This window comes from Anas acuta, chromosome 10, assembly GCF_963932015.1.
Source record: "Anas acuta chromosome 10, bAnaAcu1.1, whole genome shotgun sequence".
Taxonomy (NCBI): Eukaryota; Metazoa; Chordata; class Aves; order Anseriformes; family Anatidae; genus Anas; species Anas acuta.
In genome coordinates, this window is record NC_088988.1 from 3,790,523 (window position 1) to 3,812,525 (window position 22,003).

General features: G+C 39.2%; 1 long non-coding RNA gene across 3 annotated transcripts in view; it reads right to left on the reverse strand.

Moving 5' to 3' along the window:
- Positions 1-22,003, reverse strand: part of LOC137861983 (uncharacterized) — a 68,395-nt gene that overhangs the window by 3,840 nt on the left and 42,552 nt on the right. For 2 of the 3 annotated variants that reach the window (XR_011099983.1, XR_011099981.1), the window contains 2 exons: positions 6,447-6,586; positions 4,343-4,403 (listed from right to left, as the gene is read on the reverse strand). This is a non-coding gene — a long non-coding RNA (uncharacterized lncRNA). Of the gene's footprint in view, positions 1-3,083; positions 4,274-4,342; positions 4,404-6,446; positions 6,587-22,003 lie in introns of those variants that run through there. The other variant, XR_011099982.1, reaches the window with a different exon arrangement.

The window sequence follows — 22,003 nt, forward strand, 5'->3', positions numbered from 1 at the left end:
GGACACAGAAGATGTATGCTTCACCTCGGGGTATTGTGGGCACCATCTCCAGCTCCAAGGTGATGAGCAAACACATGCACTTATAACAGAGCATAAATACACAATTACTGGAAATGTGCTTCTTTGAAGCTGGGGAAGACTAAATGCCTGGAAATGCCAGGCTAGTTTAAAGCCACTTCTGCTAAACAGAAATTGGAACAGCTGACCACCATCACAAAACATCACAGTTTTCCTATCTCTGATTTCTAGGATTCTGATTTCAGAATCATAGGAAAAACAAAAAAAAACAAACAAACAAAAAAACAACAACAACAAAAAAAAAAAAAAAACAACACTAGAACAAACATTGAGAAGCTAGTTAATCTCTCAGCCTGCTCCAAAGCTTAATGATGCTATGAAGCCTGACAGATTTAGTCTAACCATTCTTACAGACACTCAGTCATTACTTCAGTGAGATTTTGTGGTTCTGGAGCAACTCCTACTAGACCCGGTGGACCTATTTGGAGGAGGACCTACATGTGATGCTTTATCACAGAATAAATATACACTACATAATTCTTCAGATTTATTGCACATATATCATTCTATATGTTTAACTAAGGAATTTGAATCCATGACTAAAGATCTTGTAATCTTCATTAGAATAACTATTGTTGTTTAAACATCAGCCTTGCGTGTTACAATGATTGTTAGTGAAATGCAAGTCTTACGGTGATATTACCTGGTTAGCTTTTTACCTTTTTCCCATGCATAGAGCTAATTCATCACCTGGGTGGCAGAATTCTTACTACCAGATAGAGGAAATACTTTTGTAGGTTCAGTGACAGATTTTTTTTTTTTTTTCCTGAGAAGACACCTTAGGCCTGGTGCTACATTTTGATCACAGGAGCATATTACAGCTCAAGAGTTTTGCCTTAGTGTGAAATTATTATTAAGTCCAGGAAAGCTGGCTTGCACAGAAAATACATGTCTTGTACTTCAACTATTTCTTTGATTTTATCAATTTTTAGGTATAGTTGTTGGAACTAAACAGCTTCTGAAGACATCACATCATTGAGCGCATGCACAAGCCAGACCCAACTTAGAATCATGAATTTTGGTAAAGTTCAGAGTCACACCTCTTTGTCTCTATTGCCTTTAGTGAGATAGTTCAGCAACCTCTAAATGACAGCCAAAAGCCTGCAGTTGTCACACTGGAGTCAGAGCCTCATGATGACAGCAAGAACAATCCCTTTTATTTTTTTCTGTTCCAAAGAGCAGGAACAGATTTGCTGCCTGAAGGGAATGAGTGAAGAAACACTAAAGCAGTTACAACTGTCAAACCTAGGGCCCATGGGATAGCAAACCTTCCAGGTTACGTGAAAGGAGCAAATCTCATTCATTTTCCCTTTTAGCTAACAGGGGTATATAGCCTTTAAAAATGGCCAGAACAGTACCATTTAGTTCATTAGAATTTAGAAAATTAGAAAACTCTCAACGTTTGAGTTAAGAATCAATCTCCATATATTGCAGGATTCCTGGCTGGATCCTGTATTCCCTTCGTCTCTCAGAGCAGCCATGTTCTGTAACTCTTTATAAATGTAACTTAGGAAGCTTTCAAATAAGTGGGATCTGCAATAATCATTCACACACAGCGCAGAGTTCAAGAGCTATACAACTGCAAAAGATCCTAAAATCTGAAATATATATGATTTGGATAAAGATATTTTTCTATGAAATATGTCAAATAGTCTTCAAAATGACACAAAACCATACAGCAAAGTGGTTGGAATAATGTGATTTCAGAATTGCTAGCGTGACTCTAACACACCACTGATGCTAAATTACTGTCCATTATTTATCGTTAGAGTGCTCAGCTCCAGGCAGAACATACGGGAGGACTGAACTGAAGGAGCAGAGAGGGCTGTCTTAAATGAATAGTCAGCAGAGAGCACTAGGATAAATCGATAAAGGTACGAGATCATTTCACATTTTTGTGGAAGTTACGAAAACGCGCTGCCAGCCTGATTCAGTAGATGGCACTCTACCCTCTGTAATGAAGCAATGCTTCAGCATAGCGTTAAGGGAAGAATCAGGTTCTGGATGAGAAGTACAGCTGAGATCCTTACTCCTTGTAGTCATTAGATGCTCAGATACCGTGGCACTAAGTGCCACTGATAGGCCTTAACAGATGGCAGGATCCAGGGTGCTTTTCAACTCCAGGCTTGATAGCCCAATGACCTGGTTGTAGATTGGGTATTGACATTCTGCCTCCCAAAATTGCTGTGAAGTTGAAATTGGGCATAATGGCATCATTCATTTCCTGTCCTGAACTCCTTGGTCATTTCAGTGCCAGTTCCCAATCCAGCAGTGAATTGTATTCCAGCTGGTGCTGGAAGATTTCTATGTGTGTAAGTATAACACTTGGGTAATCCTCTGGGGATGGAGAAATACTTCAGACAATAAAGATACTTTGCTTAGGTTCAGGGGAGGAACTTTCCAAGTTATATAATTAAGCAAGAGGGGACATGGCCCTTCGGTTTTTCACAGCCAGTCTCCTTTTCTTCAGCTCTTTCTTTGCTAAGGGAAGTTATTTTCTGCCCTCAGCTAAAAAATCACATATTGACACATTCCAATACCAGCACCTTTGGGACTGTGACCTCCTATTTCAATGTGGGGTCGGACTACAATCAAATTCCCCCATAGCGTTGAAACTGGACAGAATAGTATCCTTGACTTCCAGTCCTCCTCAGTCACTGCTGATTGCAGTATTTCTACCCAGCACATAGGCTGTATATCAACTACTGATAAAACCACATGGGCATACATATAGAGCATTATAGGGATACAATATACAATAGGGATAGGAAGGTATTGCAAAACTAAACACAAGCAATACAAGAATCTGAAGTTATTTTACTTATTGTAAGCCCTGTGTCTGAAAAACAGAAATGGGTCAGAATTTTAGCAAGAGATTGTGTTGGTGACCAAATAGGAAATGGCATTTCTGACCTACTTTCCCCTAAAAAAAAATAGATGTAGAAGGCTTGAACTTCTTTTCAAACAAAACAAGAATCTGTAGCATTTGTGCTTCTCTGCAAAAATCGTATTCTCTTTTATTACCCCAGCAAAAATCAGAAACAACTCACTTCAGTGAGGTAGAATCAGAATGAACATACACTAGGTGTGAAGAAATAAATCTTTTTGTTTCTGCAAGCTGGCACCGTGCACGAGATGGGATGGATGGCTGCATTACTGGTGTCCTCCTCCAGCTCAGGTGACAGTTCAGGATATTAAAAACCCATGTCTCTAGGGACGGTGAGGCAGGGAATCCAGAGATGAAAGCCACAGATCACATTGTTATCTCACTTATGGATGAAAACTCTCTCTTCTTATATTCACTTGAATTTCAAACCCCATCTTGACAAATGCAGGATAAGCACAATTTTGAACTACACTGAAAGTCAAATTTATGTTGTACTTCTATGCCTGCACTGTTCCGCTATCATAAGAGACTACATAGTCAAGAGAGGCGATGTTTCACCCATAATTCTGGTCCCACTTTCCCAAGCAAAAAGAGGAAAGAATGGAAGATTCAGCATTCTTCTGCTGATAATTTATCACTGTCAGGCTCCAGAAATAATAAATAAACTCCAAAACAAACAAAAACCCATAAGCCTCCATCTAGTTTTGAATAGTGATTTTCAAAACGAGCTCATTCTGCCATGATTCTTCTCATGACACTTTCCATGATTTTTCCACACCAGCAACTTTCTAATAGCAGCAGAGAAAGAAAGAGCAGCTCCATAAAATAGCATTAAACAAGGAGGCTCATTGGTAATTAAAGTGGGAATGGAGATAGAGGAATACTGGGTAAAGCCTGCTGGAATGCCTCTTTGGGATATTTCAAACAGTTTTTTGAAATAACATTTCTGTCTTCCTGGAGCTAATTATACATTTGCTGCACACTAAGCAGAAGGCTAAATTAATTGGAAGAACAAAGGTAATTTGTTGCGGGTTGGAAGGAGGCCATGGATGCTTGTTTCCCTTGTGGGAGAAGAGCTGATGACCTATCCTAGGTTTGTCATCGACAAAAAGAGGGATGCAGGACCAGAACGTGCATCCCACCCAGTCCATCATACGGCACTACTACCCTCCAGCTTCCTCTTCATCCCTAGCTGTGCCAGGCACTGTGACTACTGACTGGGTAGCAGCAGGTGGAAAGTCTCTCTGCCTCTCCTTCCAGCCCCCTTCCATTCTTTCACCATCTGGCAGTAGATTGCTTCGGTAAGAGCTGCCAAATTCAACGTGTCAATATTAATCATGAAAGTCACAACGGAGTATTTGGGAGGCCCATACTCACGTTCTGCCTGTCAAATAGATCATCTCCTTTGCGCTGGTTCTTCATAAACATCTGGAGACACCTTATTAAAATAGAACAGATCATCAGCAGCTGGAGCATTTCAAAGATGAATGGGCTTTATGCCAGTAAATATGGTGCTTGCCAAAACACAGGTGGCAACTATATCTCTACAAGACTGCTACCCTTCCTATTGTATATATTCATTCAGACAGGCTATACCATGTGGGACAGGTATTGAATACCTACCTCTTTTCCCCAAGTTGTCAACATTTGCAAATATGAATTATGCATTCTCAACCTTCCAGAACGTCTGCTTAAATACAAAGCAACTCAGTAGTTCCTTTTTTTTTTTTTTTTTTTTTCTGATAAAAAGTATGATCAAAGAATCTGCTGAACATTTGCAGAAAATCAATTTCTCTGAGGTGCAAGAGTCTATAATGCCAAGCTTGGAAGCCATTTAAAAATATACATTTCAGTTTGAGGTGTTCGTGCTTTTTTGGGAAAACATACACATGCAGTTGGTGTCTTTAAACACAGTTTCATTCCCCCGTGAGAAGGATTTAATTGGCTTCAATAAGAAACCACTGTTTTACATAGTACAATCTTTCACTTAATACCCAAGAATCCATGTCACGTATTTAAACTACAAGTAAAATACTTACTAATGAGCTAATGTTTTGCAAACACCCACAGAAATATTTGAACTTGACCACCTTCCTTTTAAACAGGACACGGTCTAGAGAGGGAGGTAGCTTTCTCAGCTAACTGTAGTGTTGATGAAAGAACATGGCTGTTAAACACAATTGTGGCCCTTCATTTTACTCCCAGCATTTCCCTCTAATTCACTGTTTAACTTCAGGAAAGACACTTAACCTCTACGCGCCTCAGTTCACCCGTCTGTAAAATAGTAGATAAGTCACCTAATTCACAGGGATGTTATGGAGATTAATTAACTAACGTCTGGAAAATGTCTCAAGATCCTTCTGTGAAAGGCATTATAAGGGCAAAGGATAGTAGTATAACCGTATGCAAAAGGTTTTATCACTTGGCACAAGACAGTTTGGTTTTATCCTCTTTTGCTCTGCAACATCACTGAGTATTTTTACAGGGACCATTGGCTAATAACAGACTCATGCAGCTTCGCAGAGTACCATTATCTTAAGTCAAAGGACATGTTGTTTCACCCTAAATAAAACTCTATTTAGTCAGCTCCTGATACTGCTTCGAGATCCCCAGTGAGGTCAGAGCCCCAGCAGGCTAGATGCTGTAGGTAGTCCTTGAAAAAACAGCTTTTGAATATGCAAGAAAGCTGCATCTACTTAACATAAGAGATCTTTTTAAGCTAATTTAATTGATCTGACAAATGTGCTATGCGGGCTGTCTTTAACGGCAGACTATTTTCACGGCCAGCTCTAGGTGGATGCAACCCAGGCAGAGCTGCCTTGAGCAGCAGACTGCTGTGGCCATGGGCTTTCTGCCAGCGTTGCCTGTGCTGATCTATGAGAACTCTGCCTAACCATTGCTGCTTCCTGACAAAAATGAGTTGGGGTAGGCAGGAGGAGAGTTAGTGATCCCTCCTACCCTGAAACTCAGTGGTAGCAGTCTTCCACCCCAGCCTTTACTTTTCCTTTACCATTCTGAATATAGTAGGTTTCATTCAAACTGAAAGAACAGATGGTGAAGCTGACATGATTTTTAGTCCATGAGATGACATGAAGTCAGACCTTACATTAATTCAACTTCGCAGTACCCGCAGTAACTGCTCTTTGGTGCTTGCCACATGAACAGGAAAAAAAAAAAAAAAAAAAAAAAAAAAGAAGGAAGAACGGAACAGGGACAAAATGAGAAAAAGAAAATGGCTTGCCCATCAACAAGAGCCAGAAATAATTCCCAAATCTAGCCACTCCCTAATATGTATTAGTGATTCATTTTGGTCAACCTGCTTTTCCATCAATACTTTTGTGTATGATCTGATAGCTCCTTTACCCAGGAAATTGCATTATGCTCTGCCATCTTCTCCACTGAGCCCTACATACAGCTTGACACGCTCCACTCCCCCACCACTTGTTACCTGTTCTTAGTCAACTTTAAAATAGAAAAGTACCTGTCACAGCCACGTTGCCTTCAACTGCACATTGCTGTAAAGTTTTGCATTAGGAAGGGAGCTGGAAAACTTTTTTTTTCAAGTATCTGTTTATCTTCTTGTGCTATTCTTATTCACTGTTTCCTCCTCAAACTGCAGACCTGGAAGGGCAAGGGAATGGGGAAAAAGAAAGGTTTGGTCACAATTTAGAGTCATTTGTTCCTGTCAGAATTTATATGAGCTAAATCTCAAGCCTGGACAAGCCTTAATAACCATCATATTTAAAGTTCAGCTTTACAGGGGATGACTTTGTTGCCCAAGGGGATAAGTAATAGAATATAGAATAGTTCACCTTTCATGTGCCCATTCATACCCAATCCAGCAAGGAAAGGCTGGTGCTGGCCTTTCAGAGGCATACATGACATGAATTTATCAGTCTCTAAGCTAATCCCATTGGACTAAACTACTGCTAATTGGTGTCCTTGCTAGCTAAAGTCACTTAGAAGGTCACTGAGAGAGCCAGAAGAGCTAGCTTTACTGCTAGGCCTGTTCTGGAGGGATGGGAAGCCTCTACATTCTGATAACCTGACCCATCCAAACAATTTTTAATGTTCCTCTTCATTCTTTATCTTTATAATCAATGTTTGTTTCAAGAGATTGCACCCTACTGAGGCAGTGATCTACAAATGAGAAAAAGCAACACGTGGGCAGAGAGGCTTTCTGCAGAGTGAGGTGCCTCGTTGATAGCGAAGACATAAAACAAACGGGGCGAGAGTGGATACTCCACTGGAGTATCACAGGTCACAAATGGAAATATCCGCACAGAAGACTGAGGAACGGCTCGAGCAAAGAATTTTTACCACTGCAGACTACTTGGAAATCAATAATCATCTGCCAGTTACCTCTTCAGAGACTGGCCGCGAACAAAGACATTTCTCCCGTCATTGGCCTCAAGTTCAGAGCTTCCCTGCCCAGGATTACAACTTCACACATTCCTGCTCCAGAACAGAATAGCTACCACTACCAGTAGGCCATTACCAGAGAGGTTTTTATTTCAGTTGATAGAGGCCAGTGCTTTCCGCGTGGAAGGTCCCCAAGCAGGTCGCTCCTGACCTGCTGCTGTGAGGTGTATGAGCAAGAGGCATGAACAAGCCTGCTCAGAAATCTCCCTTGCTGAAATCACTCCTGACCTGAGCACACAACTCAAAGGCAGCGTGCTCTGCAGTAACCTATTTCTCATTAGCAGCTCAGTCACACAAGACATCCACAGCAGCAGCTGGCCATCCCCGTGGGATGTTGTGCAAGGAGCAGTGAGTATGGGTGTCTGCCTTCAAAAGGGAGAGGAACAGTGGAAAATAGAACAAAGTTGGGAAAAAGGGTAGCTAGGAGTAAGTTCAGTTGGGCAACAGCCTTGGTGGGGGTGTGGATGAATGCTAATGTGCTTGAATTATTCACATGTAATCTGGTATGAAGAGGTTTAGCCCAAAAGCCTCTGGTGGTAGCTCTCTGGAAGAAGAAATCTCACTGAAAACAAGACTTGGGGGTAGGAGGGAGAGAGAGAGATCTGAGGAGAAAACAAAAGCAAGAGGATCCTGCCACAACACCTGTGGGTAGAGAAGACATTTCTCCATCACTAGAAGCTTATACCTTTAACCAGCACCAAATTTGTTTTGGCAAAAGACCAACACAAAGAAAAGATCTGACCTTGTTCTTTATCACAGCCACATCTGTAAGGAGACAGAGACTGACAAAGGATATCAGTCTCACAGAAACTTCCCCTCTTTACTAATCTGCTGATTGTAATCCTTACTTGAGGGGACCCATTTTGTGTCTCCCCATCTCTTTATGGGGAAGCTGGGGCCTTGTGAGGAGCTTTATTCTGTGATGTGCATACTGTTAGTGGGAGTCCACAATGAAGAATACAGGTGCATGAAAAACAATGTAGGGGAAAAACGAGTTTCCTTACTTTTAAAAATTGATCTCAATTTGTTTATAATTCTGCAAGTTGTAGCCAAGGCCAATTTTCAATTGGTAACACCAGGTTTGTATTGAAGGGAGAAAGAAACAGCTCTAAAATTAGAAGACTGAATAATCTTGGGTTTAAAAGCATCACAAATGCTGGTCTTGTAAATACAGTCATCAAGAGAAATACAAACATGTTTGCCATGTAATTGCATATTCAAAAATAATACGGAGAGAGCGTTTTGTAAAGAAATGCAAATTTAACACTCATGAGAGGTCCAGTCTGGACAGCCTGGAGAAGGAAATTGCTCCACTGACTCACTAAGGAAACGGAGCAGTGTAGCAGGTCAGTCTCCATTCAGTTCTGCACGCAATTGAACAAAATCAGTGCAAAACACCCCTCATTTACACGCTGTTCCTGTAGCTCACCCCTCTTGCCCCTTCCAGCCTTTTGTTTCATGATCACAGGTGGCAGATCTGTAAGGATGCAAGCTCACCGATGTCTTTAACCAGTTTGCCTCAAGAGCAAGTTTGTAAATGAAGGACAGAAACCTACTTGCTGTCCTAATGTCATTTCCCTGGACTACCAAGCTTCACAACGTTCAGACAAAATATTTGCTGTGCCTCTCTGAATTCAGGGAGAAAAAGATTTCAAAAAAGGCAGTTTCCAGAAGAAAAAATGGATAGAGATAGGGAAAGAGATGTCAAGATGAGGGAACAAAAGGGACTGAAATATTCCCTACTTTCCAACTCCTCAGGAGTTTGGTGTGGGCTGAACACTACAGTTCTAATGATCTAAACCCAGACACTCCCACCAGTGGGTGTTCAGCTTGGAGACCCAAATACCAGAGACCTGAATCTCCATTGGTTTGTCACAATTACATATAAAGTTGAGCAGTGGATGGATCTACAGAGCTGCTACTAAGCACCGAACAGAGGCATGCTTGGAGGTTTCTCACAAAAGTTATCTACTTGGCGGCTTCAATGTCTCAAAAGCACATTTGCTAAAATAAACTAAAACATCCCAATTTTAAACCTCTGCTCATGCCTTTCAGACAAGCCTAGGATCAACACAAAGCAACCAGATAGCATCATACATGCTTACTGACCGTATATGAGCACATACTCAGGGACTAGATCAAATTGGCTTAAAAAGCGATGGAAGTAAAACCCATTATGTGGTGTAAATAATAGATTTGCAACTCTGATGTAAATAATAGATTTGAAACTCTTGCAGCACCTTAAGACACAGCCATGTTCTTCAAATAGCCTGAAACTCTACTACAATCAAATGATATTGAGCAGTACGGTATAGATCTCACAATATCCCCAGATATTGGTCACACCAGTTACTGTAAGCTTAACCTGCAAGAAAATTTTTACTGAGGCTTAAAGGCTTCCATGTCAAGAGCATAATACAAATCCTACCTGGTAAACTTCAGCATTTAGATCCCTTTTGAATATATAACTTCATTTACAGCAGACAAGACCCAAAAGAAGTCCTGTTGAACAATGTTCTCCATGTTAAATCTGAACACTACTTTTCCAGAGGCATTCTAGTGAAACACTGGTTTATCAAAGGAAGCCGCAAAAAGGGATGGGTGCATTTTGTTCCCACTACCTTTATCTAGATGCTTTGGTGGAGGCATTCCTTAGTAAGAGTGAGGGAAAGGAAGGCAGATGGAAGAAAGAAGTATGGTTTGAAAAGGGATCTGGGAAATACTTCAGTGGGCACTTTTGAATGTGATCCATGTGATAAGATCACTGGTAACTCCTTCTCCACAACTGCATCAAGATAGCTACTTACAGAGGGATAATTACAGAAATAGAGATCTCCAAGTGTTTCCAAAAGGAATTCTCCATGTTACTGCTTCCCCTATGATAACAAGTGCTTGTAATTGGTCCAAAGGCCTCAGAAAAGATGTCCCGAGAGCCTGCTGTGCTGGGCTGTCTAGATTTACCTAGGAAGACACAAGCCCCAAAGAGCTCAGCCTCACTTGTCCTCATCTGAACAATGTGCGGTACCTGTATGGTAACACAGGGTGAATGAAGATCTTACAGGCATGGATGCAAGTTGACCGTCTTTTTGAACAAAAGAGAAAGGTTATATGTAGCTGAGAGAGTTTAGCAGAATCTACTGAGATTAATCAGGGTACGAAGAGGGGACATTCTCCTGCTGCCGGTAGCAGTTAGCACCATCTAATTATGACAGAAAGCTTCCCGGGGAGTTCAGCCACCTCACCCCAAGGGCTCTCCCCTTCAGACAAGCAAGCCCAGCTTTCCTTTCTGTGATACAGACACTTGAAGCAAAATTCATGAGTGATGTTCAGCTGGAGTGTTTGCTTTGCTCTAACAACCATCGTGCTTGCATCCTGGCTCAGATCAAATGTAGCGCTGAGTATATGCACTCCCTCTGAGGATTAATCATCAAAATAGGGCTGGAAGAGAACCTCAAAGGTCATTCAGTCTATCTGCCTAAGGCAGGCTAAGCTACACAAACTGTTCTTGACAGACGTTTCTCTAATCTGTTCTTGAAAGCCTCTAAGGATAAGGACTTCACCACCCCCAAGGAAATCTCTTCCATGCTTAACCACCCTTGCAGTCCCAAAGGTCCTCCTACCAAGTAAAATCTCCCCTGGTTTATGTGACACATGAAATAGGAAAACAATGCAAAATTAGGTCAGAGACACCTTGTCTCCATCTTGCCCATTTAATTGTGATTGTTTTTTCCTTATAGCTAGAGCACATGCCCAGTCCTGAGTTTAGAGTTCATATTCAATATGTTACATCCCTGCATCTTGTCTGTCCAAGATGCCAGAAAAGTGATGGAATGGTTGTTGAACTTTCCAGTTGTGACTTAATCTTTCAGACTGTATTGGAAATGTGTAATATATTGCAATGGAAAAAATGGGAATTTTTTGAAGTAGTGCCCTTAAAAAGAAGGCATCTATGAACAGAAAATAGTTTATTTTTTCTCTTAACCTGATTGTTAATTGGATTCTTTTCACATTTAAATACTTTACTGTATTTCTGCCTGTTTGTGCTGTGACACAGGCAGAAGAGAACATTGATTCAAAAGAGATTCTTTTGGCAATCATGCTTAAATGCACTCAGCTTTTAAAGACAGACTTCCCATAAGGTTTCCCTTGACCTGAACTGGCATCACTTCCATCCACAAATCTCTCCCAAACCTCAAGTCAATGATTTAATCTCATAGTGGACCAAAACGAGGTCAAAGACCTAAAGACAATTTCTTCTTCAGGAGTTCAGTGTATTTCAGAGGGACTTGCCCTTTGGTCAAGATATACAGATGTTAATGGTCAGTGAGCAGCCCAGAAGAATGAAATTGAGGGCTAGAGAATCTAAACAAGAGCCTAGGAAAGGGAACTCACTGCAAAAATACAATGAGCAGCAGGATCATGGGGAGAGGTACCTAAAGACAGGCAAGAAACACAGGAAATTCTGAAGCCCTTTCGTGGCAGTGCTGGGGAGGAGCAGGTCAGAGAGCCATGCCTGCAAAAGCAAGTGGAAGTAGTCTAGAGAAAGCTTTTGCATTTGCTAAATAGAAAAAGACAGCAAGTCTTCCCCCGAGCACTGGTTTACAAGCTTTCACTTCTACATAGTAGTCTTCCCCTTCAAGCAGAATTTAACTCAACTGCCGTGCTCTCAGGAATGGAGACAGACATTGTCCAGAAGATGGCGCTCTTGGGCAAAGCACAACTTCTGGACAAAAAAAAAAAAAAAAAAAATAAAATAAAAAAAATCAAAGTTTCTTTAAGATTCCCTTGGCTTTCATGGCATAGCAGGATTCCTGCACATTTGTTCTCAATTCACTGAGGAAGCCCATGCAATAATCGCCAAACAGCACAGAGGAAGGCACAAGGAGGCAGACAGATTAATGGAAATAGGACTGGGCCATGGAGGAAATCCCCCACCCACCCCTTTGTGGGTACATACACACAAACAATAAAATTGCAAAAATAAACAGTTTGCCATCAGCTTGATCCAGATCTTTTCAGGATCAAGGGATTACTTGGAGTCCTCCTCTAAAACCTAGCACTGAAAATATGCCAGAAATGGCGTGGGAAAGGGGAAACAGTTAAAACATGAGAAGCATGCCTAACAATTCATTGCCAGTCATCACATAAGTTTTTCTGGGTTACTCATGTGCTGAGAGCACCACCTCCGACTATTCCTCACAGGGAAGGAGGGGTTAAAGGAACGGCAAAGAAAAAAAGAAAAAAAAGCAGCTGTATTATGAAGGCTCATGAATCAATATTATTTAGCTAGCATTTCATTTTTAAATGCACTCATGCATCTATCAAATAAATGTTTTCTCTCAAGGATCTCCAAGTATTTTACATAAAAAAATAAATATGACTATTTACACAACAGAGATTGAAATGGAATTATTTTCATTGCCAAGGCAATCTGTTTTTCTTACCTTTTTAAAAGAGCACATCCACCATTGTACTGGTGAGATGATGCATTGGAATATGCTACTGTAGCTTGTTCCCAGATTTTGGTACAATATATACAAACTCCGGAAAGAAAAAGAAAAAAAAAAAGAAGTGTATATAGATAGACATGAAAGCTTATTTCTCAGATGTAGTTATGTTTGTATTTGAGGGCTAGTGAAATCAAAAACAGACAGAAGGCTTAACAGATTTTAAGGTAAGCATCCAGCAACTTTCTTGCACCAAGGGCAGGGCACCTCTTGCATTCAGCTGAGCCTTCACTACCACCTTCTTCATGCTCTTTGTTTCAGAAACCATGGCCACGTGAGCGAGCTTTAGCCTGGGCTAGCAGTGAAGCCCAGGCTGCCTTTTCAATATAATTCTGCTACCCTGTGAGTTGCAGAAAACATAGTTTCTCTCTTTTTATTAATCTAAGAAGTTAATAAATCTGTTCTCTTTTTTTTTTTTTTTTCTTTTTCTTTTTTTCTTCCCCTTTTTAAAGAATAACCTTGTACCTCAGTTGGCTGAAAGAAAAAGACTTCAACAAAAATAAATGAAGACCCAACCAGCAGGCTCAGAAACCTCTATTCCCTAAACTAAGAGTCAATTAGTTATAATCAATTAAATAAAATTAAGGAAAACAAAGTCACATGGGCTTGGGGAAGGAAAAATGATAAATGAACTACTCTTGTAGTCACTTGGGGAAAAAAAAATGTCACCATCAAGGAGAAAAAAAAATGGAAGCAATTAAAAAAGTTAAAAAGTTTCCTTATTGCAAGGAGACCAGGGAGCGTGCCAGCCCCCCAAGGTTTTTATCGAGGCTTTTGAATTTATTTAATTTCTCTGTGTATGCTGAGGTACTGTGGGAGGTACGAAGCCACAAGGCCGGAGCTTTGCAGTGCCCTACTTTGCAAACCCAAGTGTAGCTGCCATCACTTGGGCTGCCACAGGCCAGATGCTTACAGCCGACTTCAACCCAAATGTTTTGTCCCCATTACATTTTAAGAATGCCCTCCATGAACAAAGGACAATCCTACAGTCTACACAGGTGCCGGCCTGAGAAAATTAATATCTATCACCAGGAAGATGACTAATTAGACTCTATGGCAGCTCAACTAACTATACAGATAAGACCCAGAAGGAAAAGATTTAAAAGATTTCAGATGAGGCATGCAAATCACAGCAGAAAAAAAAAAAATCATGAAAGTCCAAGCTGCCCAGGACATAGGGCATCTTCTTGATGATACCTTTGAAGCCTGCGCTGTCTGGATTTGAGTTCAGACAAATCTGACAAGTCTAGTATTAATATATCTCACTTTTAACATAGATGGAGCTTCTGTGACACACTGCCAACAAGAATGTCAATGAATACCAGCCTTGGTGGTAGGTTTCAAAATCAATATAATCAGAACAGTGTTCTATTCACAGCTTATAAATTGCTGTCACAGTGGCTAACTTCACAGTCCTATCAGTTCCAGAAGCCTTGTTAAAGCTGCCTGTGAAGTTTGCTGGACACAGTTTTGTCAGAAGGTATTCTGCCTGCAGCTTAACGCTGGCACACCATTCAGTCTCTGCCCAGAAACTCCCCATGTTGCAGCAGCAGAGGCCACAGAAGAGGAGGAAAACATGCTGGCAACATTTCAAGAGGTAAGGCAGAAACAAAAGTGGCATATTTGGAAATAAAACTCCTTTGTTCCTTCTCAAAGAAGCGTTCTTAAAGGCCATGAATTCAGGAATCTTTAAACAGAAGTAGAAGGTAGAAAAATAAAGTAATTATAGTGCACTGTTTTCTACTTCACCAGTTCATATTAATACCGCAGACTTCCAGACATCTAGAAGCACATGACTGCTGAAAGATGCTATTTTTCACCACAGGACAACTCCACACCACCCACAAGACATACATCCTTTCAAGACAAAGTCACATAATTATCAAGCAGCTAATTTAGTCTTTCACCTATCAGGTAATTAGGTGAAGATCTCACCATCCACTTTATGTAAGCTCAAATATTATTTCAGGATACCTGTGATATGTGCCTTGTGCCTTGGACCTGGATTTGGCAGTATTTCATAATCTTTCACTAATCCTACTTCTCTAAAAATATCTCTGTTTTCAAAGAATTTGAATAAATCAATTCCTGGTATGGCTCCCTTGATTCAGTTGAGTTATACCCTTCAGTTTCAAACTTAACAACATATTCTTAAAGCTTGGAAGAATAAAGTGTTGTTCTACACCCAGACAATCCCTTAAGGTTATAAGGCTTTATCATGATCCTCAGTGGAAAAGTGTCATTTATTAAAATATTTTTTTCTCTACTATATGCTTTATCCTGCAACAGTTAAGACCTTCAGAAATCAAACTATCACCTAAATAAGGTGGAAAAGTACTACTGCAAATCTACCTAAGGGGAAATAGACACAAACATTAAGTGATTTGCCTGCAACAGTTGAGGGAACTCACTGGGGCTGGGAAATGAACTGATGTTCCTCAGTTCTTCATTCAGTACTTTATTCTTGGGCTCACTCTTGTCTTTCTCAGAAGTTAGCTTCAATAGTCTGGAAAGACAAAATTTAACTGCCGTGGGTGGTGTCATCTTCTTCCATTCAGCCCTGAAGCTCCTACAGACACGACAAGCTCAGAAAGCATTAGTCACTTCCATAGACAAGGGAAATTTCTGCTTTTTTAACAAGAACAATTGCCTCCCAGTAGTTTTTTTTTTTTTTTTCTCTCCCCAGTAATTAAAAACCACAGGGATTAACCCATTACTCCCAGGATTTTCTTTTTTTTTTTTTCTTCACAGCATTGCTGTGAAAGCAAAGAAACATTAAATCTGTTGTCAAACATATGATGCCAAAACACTGAACAGCTACAGCTATAAGCTTTGTTGGGTAGCTTGCTATTTTCTTTTGAAAGAGCACACAGGAAATATCTGATGTCAAAAAAATATTACTTTGGTTTCTAAGGCACTCGAAATTAGCAACCACCCCACTAAATTCATTCTTGAAACTATGCATCCCATTTTTTTCCAGCAAACCAGATAACTTCAACCACAGTACAAGCACACAGATATGTAGTCATCTAGGAGAACTGAAATGTTTTTTCAGTCTATGTTGGAAGCTTGTCTATAGAATGTAACTAAAGTAGTCAGACTATTTATATTCAACATGGGTTGTGAAGTATTGTATCAAGATTAGATTAGTGGGGCTAATTTTTAACCCAAAAACCTGACTCCCACGTTATCAGCTTTATATAGAAAATGTCTGCCATACAGCCTGGCTAGAAAGCAGGGAGCTATACTCATTTTCACTTCTCATCTCACTTCTGCATTATCTCCTACAAGTCATTGCATATCTGTCATGAATTTTCTTGTATGCCTTTGCCCAAAATTCCTTTTTTTTTTTTTTTTTTTTTTTTTAATATTTTGCTGCTGTCAGAATGGAACCATGTGCATGCACTTTGCTCATGTTCTTCTGCACCTATTATCTCATGTAACCTCACGGATGTTAGCAAGAAATTCAATATAAATGTTTTCAAATATCAGCTGTCATTGTTAAGAATGCTACATTTGATGAAAAAACAAGATCACACTAGATTTTTACTATCCCCTTTCTATGCCATCCTGTCATCAAGAGCTCAGGTTTACAGCAAGATAATTCCAGTGAAAGCTGAACCTCCACAATTACATGTGCTTTGGGAAGGTGTCTAAGCATTCTCAGAAGGGATGCCAGAACTGGACATGGGGCTAAAACCTTTGAATGCTCAGTGGGACTGAGTTCTGAATTAAATGCTGCCTTGATTAAGTTACTGGGAGCTCTTTTTCTCACCACAGACTTCATTAAGAGTACAGAGACCTTGAATGGCTTGAGGGTAAGATTCAACTCACCTACTCCACTTGTCTACAAATTGGGTGTCAAGTCTAAGTTAGTCTTCAGTGCTCCCTCCCAGTGCCACTGACCGTGTACAACATCCTGGGCAAGTCATTTAATTTCTCTTAGCTGTGTTAACTTCTGAAGTGTTTCCTGGAAGTGAAAGTAGTAAGAAAGCCTCACAATGGCAATGTCTGCTATAAAATCAATGTCTAAAGACAACATTCAACACTCCCATGAAAGAGGCAACATCAAGACATGACATCACTTATATGGATGCTTTTCAAGAGGCAAATGCTATAATGGATCTTATTCCACTGGACAGGTATCACAGACTCGGATGAAAGTACCATGGGGTAACAGCACAGTGCCTTTCTATAATTATGTAAATGACACTGGTTATGACTACTGGTTATATTCACATAAATGACCCTGATTTTTCAGAGATACTCCTCTTCCAGGTGTAATTTTGCATGCAACATAAACTGTGGATTTCAGAGAAGCACTTTAAACATCTAAATATCAGACTGTGCCTACAAATTGTTTAGACAGATACTTTAATACTGTAATTTGTTAGTGCAATTACTTCAGTAGGCAAGACCGTGTGCAAGGAGGCAGCAAATAATTAAGACCACCAAGTTGGAGCCTAGGGCACCATTTTAAAATATTTTATCTAATATTTAAATTTGGCAAATGTAGGCAAAAGGCGCTTAAGGAGAATGCACTTAGACAACCAGCACGTAAGCCTCACATTGCACCACAAAACCTACTTGCACTTATTGCTGAAGATTATTTTTGAATGCTCTGATTCTAAAGATATCAAAATTGGCTATTGTAAGTAGTTGATGCTGCTTGGCTTTTCAAAGCCTCATCAAGTTTTTAAAAACACAGATGGCTGTTCTACGATAAAAAAGAATTTACCTGCAGTGATGCATTTACACCAGAATAATCAGTCTGTAACAAGAGAAAGAACAAGCCGTATATATTAAATATGGAAAGTTACATCCATGAACTCTAGTGCCGTCAGTATAAACAGGTGCTATGCTGAAAAATGTGAAGCCTCATTAATGCATCATTTAATAAAATGCACCATTTTCTTATCTTCCAGGTCTCTTTACATCTTCCACAAAGATTTGCTTTTCTAAGTTAGTCATCACAACCCAATGATGTGATAGATCTCGAGTCTCAGAAATGGTTCTGACTACAGCAGTTGACAACATAAAATGCCATACAAAAGAAATACTAAAACCTTTATGTATGTGATTAAGGCTACTGAGAATGCTCCATCTAAAACCCTGAAAATAAAAAGCTTCTTGCTGCTTCAAAATGTTGCTCCGGCAGCATTTCAGCTCAAAAATGTTGTAGGAAAAACAAGAGACAAAAAGCCTTCAACAATCCCCTTTGCAGAAAAAAAAAAATAAAAAAAATAAAGCAACATTAAACACAACAAATTTCACAATGTCAAATCAGTAGCCTGCAGCTTTTTCGCAGGCTCAGTATTTGTACTGGGGAAGCTGTCCAAGCCAACAGAGCATGGCATGAGAGGGACAGAAAAACCTTGCAGAATCAATGCAGGAGGAATCCTGGAGTGAAAGAAAATGAAAGGCAGCGGGGTAGAGATAAAACCACCGTTAGGAAAGTCATCACTCTGCGGCCAGCAGAGAAGTCCCTTTAGAATCAAGTAGCTGACAAAAAAAAAAAAGTCTTTTCTCTCAAGAGAAGGTGACAGGGTGGTCTTTGGCTGTGTATGGGCACAACAAGAGTTTCACGCTCTGGACATGAAGAGGAAAAAGATGGCTGGGTTACTACCAACAGACTGTTGGGAAACAACTGATCCACCCCCAAAAAAGTGATTTGTAGCTTACAACCTCATTTTCTCCTCACCTGCTCAAGTTATATTAAGCTTCTGGACTGCTTCTGGATGTCTCAGCTCAAAAAAGTCACATCCTGTAAAGCTTAAGAACTCTGAGTTTTGAGATGTAAATATCCCTAAGGATTTCAGATCTTCAGACCGGAATTTTCCCAAGAAATCTTCACCTTTTACAATTTCCACAAAGTCTTTGCATCAAGATGATCAGTAACTTTGTAAGTATATTTTGATTTCACAAAGCTTAGATGTAATTTTCTGGTATAAAATTCAAACTTTAAATTTGCTTCCAGACCAGCACCAGGGTCCACTTAAGGAACTTGTAGGCCTGAAACATCATTTCTTTGAGGCGTTAAAGTTTCAAAAACAAATTCAGGTTTATGTTTAAATGATTTAAATGTGTCATCTATGTTCAGCAAACAAAGTGAAGTGTTGTGACTCATAACACCCAAACACATGTTGTTGGTGAGAAAAAATGTCAAAACAAAAGTATTCTCCAAATCAACAATTTTTTATTTTTTATTTTTTTCCTAATTAAGGAAGTAAACAAAAGATGGAAATATCTGATCTTCCTATAGGTTACAAATGAGACAAGTCAGTTTGCTCAGACCTGCAGAGTACAGGTTTCCACACATCTGATATACGACAAAGTCAGAATTGCAGAAATTCTCACTGCCAGCGTGTCTCTCTTCCCACTAAAGGCAAAACCAAAATCTCCGACTTCATGGAAAAATTCTACTAGTGACACTCTCGCATTCAAGAAAGGCAAAAATGAACAGCCTGAGGAAAATGAAATACTTCAGAGATAAGTTCAAAATGCAGTGCAATAGCAGACGCCTATTTTAGCAAGATATTATTGCTCCTATAGGGCTTCTATGGGAGTAGAAAATAGATATATTTATCTACATACAAATACTCATCTCATTATCAACAGTCAATGTTTCTACATGAGACTTCATATATCTGTGCTACTTACACAGCCTTATGTGAACTCTCTGATGTCTGATAACATGGCTGAATTTACATCACAGACAGTAAGGCCACACATTGGGATTAATTCTCCTTTCCCAACTGCTTGTTTTCAAACTACTTGTTAACAGAAACCATCACTGATACCACTACAACTCTGTCAAATTTAGTTGAAAATAGCTAATAGGATCAAAAGTTATTAGAGGAACAAAGAAGAGACAGTGTGTTCATAAATCTTGCTTCTTGATCAAACCAGACATAATGTACTGTATTAAAATAAGAAAATCCTCTATTAGGAATCAAATGTTTTACCTGTTGATGATAATGATTGATAACAACATGATCAGAAATGCTTTTCAGTGCATCTCCTTGAGGGGGTGGGTTCTCGTTGCTAAAATTTATAACGTTAAGCTGTGCTGTCCCAGTGATTCTCTTAAAGAGCAGCTTCTAATTTAATAAGCTAAGAATCTTTCATTGAAATGAGGATAAATAGTTTAATCAAAATGAAGAAATCTTTTGTTTAAACAGAGATCACAATCTTTTGGCTGGTATGGGAGAAGTATCCACGCAGTCCTTAAAGCTGGGCACATATTTCTTTGATGTCATGTTGCGTAGCTCCCTCTAACATATAAGAATTTGCTCTCTTAACTCCTAATATACTGCACCCATAACCACAGACTTATGTTTTAAACTATATTCTTACAATAAAAATTAGAAAGACCTCTAGAGAAAAGCATAACATTAACTCACACCCTAAAACCTCATTGAAGAGTCAGTTAAATAATCCTATATTAAAAGAGGAAAAAAAGCGAGTTATCAGTTGCAAGTGCTCACAGATCCTAAAATTAGGTCTAAAGTGGTATAGTCTTACTACAAATTTTGCAAGTCAAATCCACACCCATCTCTTGATGAATGAAGCTCACCATAACATCAATAGTATCACTTCACTGTCAGACTACCTAGAAGTTGTCAGGTTTCATACAGTGTGCTTGTCATGTTTCTCTATCTTAAAATATACCATTCCCTTTTATCCTCACATCCCAAGGCAAAAATAAACAGAATTCACATATTACTCATGCAACCTTTTCTTCTCTATTAGACCAGATGTCCTTCAAATATTAGATCTTACTTGAAGTAGCTGATGAAGACATATTCAGACAGTATTTTGGTATGTTTTTTTCTTTAGCATAATTCATTTTGGGTTACCCCCTTGTACTCAAAATTATTCGGGAGGTTCTATGTTGAAGTTATCAATTAGGTCTTGATAATCCCTGTACAGCTTTTTCATTGGTTTCCTTTATTTCTTTAAGAGGAAAAACAAAAAGGAGGGAAGAAAGAGGACATCTTTAACGCCACTGAAGACAGTTCATAGCTGGCTGGAAAACTCTTTTTAGCTATGCGAATGAACAGTTTGCATCCATATTCTACCTTTTAGAATTATTTCAATCTTAAACCTCAAGAATACTTCACTTTAATACCTCTACAAGGACTTTGTCATGTCACTTCTGACTGCAAAGGAAAAGAGAGTCAAGTACGTGCTATGCAAAACCCATTACTAGTCGTCTAAATATTGAACTATTCATTTTTTTTTTAAAATAGAAAAGATATTTCCTCAAAAAAAAAAACAGACCCACAAACATTCTTAAAAGCAGGTATCTGACATACGCTTTGTTTCAGGACTCAACATTTCAGCTGAACTGTTTAGGAATGGGAGAAAGTTACTGAAGTGACCTCGATGACAAATCCTTTAAGTAAGGTTCACGCGAGCAGAGCTGCAGACAAACTTCAGCACAAAGCTGGACCCACAACCAGAACAGTTCTTGTTACAGTGCAATCTTTGATAATAACTATTACCAGTAAATAAAACAAATGGAACAAGAAAGGTTAGAGCTCCATTTGATAGCATTTTTCTAAAGTTTATTCTTTTGTTCAAAATCCTTAAATCATGCTGAATGCTATTTTTACTTTAAATATAATCAAGGAGAATGAGAAACTAATATTCTCTAATTGCAATTATGAAAGAAAATATGCAACGTTTAGGTGCTTCATTTAGAGAACACTCCAGGTTAATTACATGATTTTTCTAATGAAGATATTTCCATGAATACTTAGGATTGTTGCATTCATCTCATTTGGTAATGAATAGATTGATACACAGATGATTTCAGCATTTCATTAAAATAGCTGCAAAATAAATGCTGAAATTCATTCAAGTGAATTGAGAATGCTAGTTCCAATTATGCTGCTTCCTAAGATTAATTAATAAGTTGTATTGTTATGATTAATCACAGTCAGATGATTACAAAAAGTGAGGTTTTATCATCTGAATGCTTTCTAATTGCATGCTGTGATATACCTACGTCTTTCAAGTCCACATGCAGTAAATCAGGCAATACATACAATAATATCCAAGAACTTGGCATAACCACCATGGATATGCTGTGAAACCCTTTTGG